Genomic DNA, 6,000 nt, shown 5'->3' on the forward strand with positions numbered 1-6,000 from the left:
GGGAGGTGATTAGGTCCTGAGGACAGAGCTTCATGAACTGGACTAGTTAGTGCTTTTTGTGAGACCCAGAGAGCTCCCTCCCTCCTTCTGCCATGTCAGGACACAGGGAGGAGATGGCGGTCTATGAACAGAGAAGCAGACCCTCACCACACATAGAAGCTGCCAGCGCCTCAGTCATGGACTTCCGGCTTCCATAACTGTGAGGGATCAACATCTGTTGTTTATAAGTCACCCAATCTATGGTACTTTGTTACTGGAGCCTGAATGGACTGAGACACCTAGTTCAAAAGTCCTTCTGCAATCCTCTCCCGGGTGAATGTTTCTGGAACAATGCTTTCATCCTTCCCCCAGGAACAGAATGGAATGAATGTCACTGCTCACACCCAGAGGCTATAATGGCTTGTGTTCCTTCTTGCAACAGGTCCCGATTTGATACCTGATGCGAGGTAAGAATGAATGACTGTCTTTGTTGAGAAAGGAGAGTCCATCTACCACAAATTGATATGTTGTCCTTGGGCAAGTCGCCTTATCCCTGGGCCTGAGATTTCTCATCTAAATTCCTCATCCTAAAATAGCACCATGAGACTCAACATGTTTAAGTTCTCGTCCAGCTCAAATATAAGATTATTTTCGGTTCAGTCCCTTAATTTTCCAGGCCTTTCATAGTTTGATCCCATTGTTTCTAATCAAAAGTATCTTCCGCTTCTCAGTATATAGATTTGGGGCCTTTCTTTGCTTCCTTTCCTCATCATAGCCCAAAACCCTGGTCCTGGATCATATCAGCACGTGTTGATATAAACTTTTTATTTTTATTTTATTTTTTAAAAGATTTTATTTATTTGAGAGAGAAAGAGAGTGCAAAAGTGGGGGTGAGAGACAGAGGGAGAGGGAGAAGCAGACTCTTTGCTTAGCAGGAAGGCCCACACGGAGCTTGATCCCAGGACCCTGGGATCATGACCTGAGCTGGAGGCAGATACTTAGCTGACTGAGCCACCCAGGTGCCCCAACCTCTTTATATTCTTAAAATTTGTTGAAAGCCCAAAAGGCTCTGGCTTATGTGAGTTATAGCCCCATAGTTATTTACTGTATTATAACTTTTAAAAGGATTAAATCATTTAAAAACAATAATAAATCCATCATTTGTTAACATGAATGACATGTTTATGAAGAATGTATTTTCAAAAACCAAAAATAGTTGGTGAGAAAAGTGGCATTGTTTTACATTTCTGCAAGTCTTTTCAATATTAAGCTTAACCCCTCTTCAATACCAAACAGCTGGTTTCTCACCTCTACTGCATTCAGTCTGTTGTAATATGTTGTTTTAGTTTACATATGCAGGGGTGAAAGTCTGGCTTCATACAGATATGTGTTTGGAAGAGAGAGGAGAATTTTCTTTGGATATTCTTTTTTGAAATCTCACCAAAAGTAGACAAGAACAGTTTCTTAAGGTTAGCTGTGATGTGGAATCTGAAACCGTACCAGTGAAATCGCCCTAGTTGGTTTCCTTAGTCCATTGGTCCATCTTGCACTTTGGATGGATCTTTCATCCCTGCCCATGCATAATTTTATAACATCATGCATTAACGATTTGGAAAATATTGGTTCACTGAGTTGTGGAGATCTTCCAAATATTGACCCATTTCATTATACAATTTCAGCACCAATCTCATCTGAAAAGCCTTTAAGTACCAGGAAGCTGCCCAACTTATGATGCCTGATATAAGATTTTTTAAAAAAATCTAATTTTTGCTTATAAAAGCTCAAAGGAAACAAATACCGTCAGTTGCTCGTCCTTGGTGTGACAAGATCATTTGTTTCATTTTCAAGAAAATGTCTGCCAAGCCGTTAAGTCTGAATGACCATAGTTGCCAGTTGTTCTTCCAAGTACAAAGAGTGTTCCATGAAGAAAGCAGTTAGTTCAGCCCACAACTCAAACAACTACACAAGTGCTCTTCCTTGACGTCACCACGGTGGTTGGATGGCCGCTGGAGTACTCTGTGTGCACTTTCTGCATCATCACACAGAATAGTCCAGATTTAATAAAACTACTAGTTTATACTGTTTTACCAAGGACATTCTCACAGAAAAACTGGCCTTTTTTTTTTTTTTCCCAACGCATCACGGACAGCAGTGAAGAGTCTATGACTGGAGGGGCAGCCTGGGCCGGTGCCATGCTTTGGGTTAAGGTGGCAGCAGTTTTACCGACCCTCCACCCCCACCCGGTGACTTGTGTGGCATCTGAGCAAACAGCAACACAGTGAAAACGGCAACTGACGTCTGGCGCTATCATAATAATTTTGACTTTGCAGACCTCCTGAGGGTCTTGGAGGCCCCCAGGGGCCCATGTCATCACACTTGGAGAACTGCTGCTTCACCTTCTGTGATGGGCTGAAATTGTCTTCCCCATAAGATCCATACACTGCAGCCCTAATCCCAGGGCCTCCGACTGCGACCATGTTTGGAGACAGGACCTTTAAAAAGGGTGATTAAGTTCAAATGAGACCCTGAGGGCGGCCCTAATTCCATCTGACTCTTGTCCTCATAAGAAGAAGAGTTCAAGATGCACCGACAGACAGCAGAGGTGCGCGTGCCCTGAGGGGCCACTACGCTAAGAGGCAGTAAGAGGGCGGCAGTCCACCAGCCACAGAGAGAGGCCTCTGAGGAAAACAACCCTGCTGACTTTCAGCCTCCAGGCTATAAGAAAGTAAATTTCTGCTGTCTAAGCCACTACGCTTCTCTTCTGTTACGGCAGTCCAACAGTCCAAGTGACTAATGCGGGCTTCCTTATGCCCACCCTGTGTGTCAGATGGCCTCAGGCACAACTGCCCCTTGAAAGCCATTCGCCTCCTTCCTTGTGTGGCAGGTGTGCTCAGATGTGTAGGTGCACGTGTCCCGGGCTCCTGCACCAGAGTCTGCCAGCTCTCTGTGCTGGTCTACATTTTCACACTAGCCTAGGCATCCCCCCGCCCCCAACCCCGCCGCCACACACCTGCTGCTTTGCTTAATTATGAGATCTGAGATCTTCGAGTTTGTGGACCAATTCAATGTCTGCTCTGTAGTCTCAGGGCCCTGTGCAGTGCTCAATGTGTATCTATCAAGGAGGGGCTGCCATTTCTCCTTCCCTTGCGTCTGGGAGCTCTCAGAGGCCAATGACTCTTTTCTGATAGTTTTACTCCAGGATCTCCTGACTCATAGGCACAATTTGCATAATATTAGTTTGGGTGCATTTTTAGCAAATGTTTAAAAAGTAATACATCATAAGAATGTACTACTCTTTCAGGGCGCCTAGGTGGCTCAGGCAGTTAAGTGTCTTGCCTTCAGCTCACGTCATGATCACAGGGTCCTGAGTCTGCTTCTCCCTCTCCCTTTGCCTCTGCCTCTCCCCCTGCATGTGCTCTCCATCAAATCAAGAAATAAAACCTTGGGGCGCCTGGGTGGCTCAGCGGGTTAAGCCTCTGCCTTTGGCTCAGGTCATGATCCCAGGGTCCTGGGATCAAGCCCCACATCGAGCTCTCTGCTCAGCAGGGAGCCTGCTTCCCCCTCTCTCTCTGCCTGCTGCTCTGCCTACTTGTGATCTCTGTCTGTCAAATAAATAAATAAAATCTTAAAAAAAAAATGTGTTACTCTTCCCAAGTACAGTGAACATTGGGTCACAATCAAGCTTTCCTTGAGCATAGTTTGAAAGGCAATTTTAAAGTTTCCTTTTTCATTATCATTTCTGTTTCGTTCATTCATTAAAAAAAATTATAATGATCTCACTTACATCCCCCCACCAAAGGTAGTTGTCCTTTGTTCCTTAGGCAAATTTATAGTCCTCTAATGATGATAATAATTTGGCTTTGCATCATATATAAATTCATTCATTCATTCCACAAATATCCATTAAGCACCTCCGCGTGCCAAGAATGATTTTAGGCGCTAGGGGTATAGCAAAGAACTAAACAAAATCTGTACCATCGTGGAGCTTATGATCTAGTGAATGAATGGTGATTTCTCAAACTAGCCTATGACAAATTTCGATGGTCTTTTGTCTCTTGATAATGTTCTGAAAACTCCTCTCTGAATCTTTAGCAGTAAGCGTGTTGCTAGCAGAGATAACATCTTGGTGCTATCTTACACAGATGCCAAGGATGCCACCATTACATACTGTGTCCATAAGAAAACTATGAGGTCACAGCTTAACAGTGATTTAATAATTCTAAAATCCCACTACTACTTTGAGAAATAATGGGCCAGGTAGCATTGGTAAAGTTCAGGTGTAATTGAACATGATTCTCCAGAACTCAATATGATAACCAAGAATCATAATGATTTGAGATGTTCTCAAAAGATGTCAATGTTTCTATTTCATGGGACACTCCAAAACTAGACATAGTAAATTTAAAGGGAGCTATTTTTAAACTGAACAAATCTTCTGGAAATAACTACCAGAGGAAAATCAGCCGCCTTCTATCTGTGCCTAATAGTCACAATTTAATTATAGAGGACCAGATAAAATGCTTAATAGGCAGATGGAATTAGTGTCATTAAAGTGCCTTTCAGGAGTAATGGGAAAAGAAAGAAAAACCTGAGAAATTATATATAATGACTCTCTCTACCTTATTTCTTCCAATGAGTTCACAGCTATTACCCTAACTTTTTCTGCTTGTTTTCTTTGTCTGTGCCAGAATTGAGCTTATTTGTATATGCAAACAACAGCTAATCCCGCCCTGGGTGTGGTGATGTTTAAATCATACAATACTGTAGTAAGACCACTTGGCTCCCTTGGTGACTGGTGACTTTCCTATGACACTTCTGAGTGAGAATTGAGCCAATACCACCTAAGCACCTGATGTCACATATGCTGATGACAGAAGAGTGGTTTGATAATGGACCGTCCAGCTAGTCAGTACCAGGAGATTCCTACCACTTCCTGGGACCTTCAGAGTGGTTCTATGTACCCTATAGGATGCATAAGGAACCTCACTGGATGGAAGAAATAGAATTTCTATTATACTTAATTTTTATCTCATTCTTCTGTAATTTCTATTTTTGTGCATGCTTCATAAAATGCATACCATATAGGAGTCTATGCCTATAATTTAGAAGTAAAGAAATGCACACCAGGATGCATGCTCAAATGTCTTATTGATGGAGCATGCAATCAGACAAGCTTGTCTTGGGGACACCATTCTGGATAGCCAGGGTAGAAACACCTCACTAACACAGGCTGGACTAAATCCTAGGGATGCCAGAACCTGAGCAGCAACATCACTCTGGCTTTCCTGCCTTGGAAGAGTATGGGGTAGGGAGTGCAGTGGGAAAATGGGGCTGATGGTCGGTAGGGCCTGGCGCTCTTTTTGGTGTCATTATGGGAAGTCCCTCCTTGGGAGTTTTGCTCTCAGGTCTCATGGCCTGTCACATTCAAGGACTTCCTGGTGCTTCCCCAAACCTGCTGGCTCTTGTGTCCTCCCACAGGGCTTCCAGCCATGTAAGCACCCCCAGGAGTTGTGGGGGGAGACTGCTAAGTGCCCCAGACTGGGCTGGCCCCACAGCTGAGGTCCCCCAGCTGCCAGCCACCCAGTGGCAGAGGCCAAACATCTCTGCCCTTTTCAACCTCTTGGGAACATCACCAGCCGGTTGCTTGTGCTCCTTGTTGCAATGAAATCCCCCGTTTGGTTTCTCACTGAAAGTACACTAGTGATGGTGGTCAGCCCCAAGGGACAGACAGCTGGCGGTGTCTACATACACCCATCGTTTCTGACGCTGACTTTTAAAATTCAGTTATGCGTACTGGCTCTTTCCCAGAGGCTTCCCATCAGATTACCCCAAACATCCCGTTGGTGCAAAGAATCCTTCTCAAGCCGAAACCCCTGAGGTACCCACTGGTACAGCCAAGCAACTACATTTCCCTCCAAGGGTGGATAGCTGGTCAAGCCTTAAACACTTATCAGAAAATTCTTTCTAGTATTCCATTAATTCAGTTTCCCTCAAAATGAGCTGTTAACTACTCCTCTTAGG

This window comes from Mustela nivalis (assembly GCF_964662115.1).
Source record: "Mustela nivalis genome assembly, chromosome: 14".
Taxonomy (NCBI): Eukaryota; Metazoa; Chordata; class Mammalia; order Carnivora; family Mustelidae; genus Mustela; species Mustela nivalis.